This window comes from Lissotriton helveticus, chromosome 3_1, assembly GCF_964261635.1.
Source record: "Lissotriton helveticus chromosome 3_1, aLisHel1.1, whole genome shotgun sequence".
Lineage (NCBI taxonomy): Eukaryota > Metazoa > Chordata > Amphibia > Caudata > Salamandridae > Lissotriton > Lissotriton helveticus.
The window spans coordinates 1,813,089,776-1,813,093,031 of NC_136061.1; the positions used below are offsets into that span (position 1 = coordinate 1,813,089,776).

Here is a 3,256-nt window from a genome sequence, read left to right on the forward strand (position 1 = left end):
TTCGCTGTAGCTACAGCAGTGGTGCCCCAGGATTTATCGGGTTTTTGTGGTCCCGGCCCGGGGGCTCTCCCTTCAGGCGTCCGCCATCATTAGCGGCTGGCCAAGCCCCCGCCCTATCGTTAGATTGACGCCAAATCTCCTGACAACCTACATTCAAACAATGACATTTCAGAGTGGAACAGTTTTTGAGAGTTTTGATTTCTTGAGATAGTTCACTGTAATAATTGACTTTACTTTAATATGCTTATTCAAGGGAATTGTGTAAGTTATTGTAAAACATAGACACATCATTCAATTCAGCATTACCATCCATGGCGAATACTACAACAGGTTTTCTTAATTCACCTTAACTATTGTTTAAATAAGGTTCTTTGTATGTTAGCCAACCACATCTTTTTTCTCAATCAAGGAGTAGCTCCAGAATCTCGTTGTGTCTTTTATTTCTTGTTTTCTTTTTTTAGGACATGTATTTGGCACATACTGTATTTTCACATACATCTTTGCAATATCTTCAAGTCGTGAATAGTCGATCTCTTCTGCTGGATATTGTTTCTTTAGTGTTCATGACATTCGGTCTCAGCATAAGCACAGCCACTTCACAGTCACTTGAAACCTGGGCAGGTGGAGATCAGTCAGGAGTTGGCCCAGGTGGCAGAGCCTTTAGGGGGTCCCAGACTGGGGAACCACTGCAATTCAGTTATCCCAAGGTGTGTGTTGGGTGTGCATGGGTTCCATTTTGGGACGGCAGTCTCTTGCATCATGCCCCTATCAGAGGGGCTGGGGAGTCACCCGGCCCACTCCTTGCATGTCAGTTGAATCCCCCATGTGGAGGAGCCTCTCCAGTGCCCAGTGCTTACCCAAGTGCCAGGATGCATAAAGGGAGGGCCTGGCCCTTAATCGTGGGTTCCGGCTGGCATCATCAGGCACTGGGGCCGCTCACTCATTAATAATAATTACTCAGGTTCACCTACTGAAACTTTGTTACAACCTTTACTTCCTCTAGATAGCCAACTTGGATTGTCTTTTCGGTGCTCCATCAGGGCCATTACTGACCCGGTGGGGCCGATCCAAAGACCTCATTAAACTATCTAATCAGTAGTATAGACGGATGGTGTTTATAAAGGACAGGAACTTAATCAATGCAAGATTATGATCCGCACTTACTGGGAATTCTGTGTTCTTGGTAAACTATTGCAATCCCCAGTGCCTATCATGAATGGGGATCAGTGCGTTGCCTTCCCTGTCGGCGAAGGGTAGACACACACTTATCCATTCAGTGTAGCATACTTGCAGCTACGGAAATCTAAGTGTATCACAGACCTGTTATTGGTTGATGTCATATGTCGGAACGCCACATCTCCTTCTAAGAAGTTGAGCACCAACCGCAGGGCGCCATGTAACTAGTTAGCATGGAGGAGTCTCCTTTGTTATCAGAATTAACCAGACAAATCACTCCACCAAGTAAGAATGTCAACCCTCTCAGTGTCAGGGCCAGTTGAGTTTTGCTGTGTTGAGTCAAATTAAGCTGCAGGCTCCACTCTTGGTGGTGCCCTTCCGCCAATTCCTTTAATTTTCACATTTCCTGGAAGCTGCTCAGCGGGTCATGGGAATAACACTGTTGGATCCCTAGTCAGGTTTGTTTATGGTCAGGACTACAACAGTATCTCATCATCTTTTAACCTCTGACTTTCATTCTTGATTAATGAAAACATTTTGGCAAATGATTTTGCTTTGTTTTGGTTTGTGCCAGTCCAAGATTTTCACCTCTAGTGTCACAATTCAAATGCCCTGGCCATCCCTTTTAATCATGGCCCCAGTTCCGAAAACCAACAAAATAGAACTGGAGTGCTATTTCATTATTCCTAACTGAAGTATACATGCAAATGGCCTGTTTTGAACACTCACATTTTTCAAAGTAAATGATCTGAACCCCAGGACGATCAGTCAATAGAATCAAGGGGGTGTTGACAGACAGGCGCTGGGACAAGCATTAGCTCACCTCATGGCGGAACGCCAGCCCAATCCCAAGATCCAACTATGATTTTTTAAACTGCAGCAACTTTAATATATGCCATTGGAGCTGGAGTTACCGCAACTGCTGGCATCAGACTTGCCTCCAATGAATCCGAGTTAAAGGATTTAACATGTACTCATTCCATTTACAAGAACTCAAAAGAGTCCTGTATTGTACTTTTTGCCACTACCTCCCTGAGTCAGGAGTAGGTAATTTGCACACCTTATCCCTTCCTTGGATGAGGTAGCCGTTCTCAGGCTCTCACTCCAGAATCAGTTCCTGATTCCCATCTCCTGTGGTCACCAAGATAGCCACAGAAAGTGCCATTGAAAGTTGATAGGTCAGGCATCCGATTGTATCGTCGCCATCAAGGAGACGTGCGATCAGACCAAGGTTATCTTGAGTCACTAAAGTGGCCAGGCGAGCCCGGATTGGTCTTGGCCTGATAAATGCATGTATCCAGGGATCTCAATGCTCATTAGCATGTATTAGCTCTAAAATAATCACAGGTATCCAAGTAACAGATGGAGCAATCAATGTTTACAACCTCCTGGAGCCATTTAAAACACATATTTTTATTAAACAGTTAATCAGTATACCGCCAATTAATTGATGGATCAATTGCATTATAGGCAGTGCAAAGATAAAGACACAGCACATTCACAGTGGTTGGTAGAATCAGATGGAAATTTACGACATACATTTGTGTAAGTACAGTACAGTGCAGTACAAGTCTCTCCAACAGAGTATTGCTAAATCTTTTATGGAGACCACTCACTGACCCCTGTAGGCACAGCATTGTTCCCAAACTTTCTCCCATTTCTTTGTGCAACCCCGGCTCTGATATACCACCTGCTCTGCATGTTGGCACCAGTCCAAATTGGTTTCCCTTTCTGTTATACACGGGGGTTAGCTTGTTCCCCAGGCCAGTGCTATGTTCTGTTTAGAGGCCCCAGCAGCCAGTACAAGCCATATGTTTTGGTATTTGGGCTAGTCCTCCTCGCCCATTACATTCAAGAGATGACACAGAGGGTGTAGCGGCACCATGTGGCTGGTGACCTGGACCATAACTTCTGTCACCCCTTCCAGTATAGTTGGGTTTCCAGGTAATCCCATAATATATGGAAAAGGGAACCCAGAATACCACATCCCTGTCCACAGGGCTGTGTTACATTTCCCCAATTGGTGTAGGAGTGATCCAGAGAAGTATGATCTATGAAGTATCCTCAATTGTATTAAGCA

At 44.7% G+C, this 3,256-nt stretch overlaps 1 pseudogene; it reads right to left on the reverse strand.

Annotated features, from left to right (window-relative positions):
- Positions 1 to 944: 944 nt before the first annotated feature.
- LOC144825442 (18S ribosomal RNA) lies at positions 945 to 2,660 on the reverse strand (annotated as a pseudogene).
- Between the last annotated feature and the right edge of the window lie 596 nt (positions 2,661 to 3,256).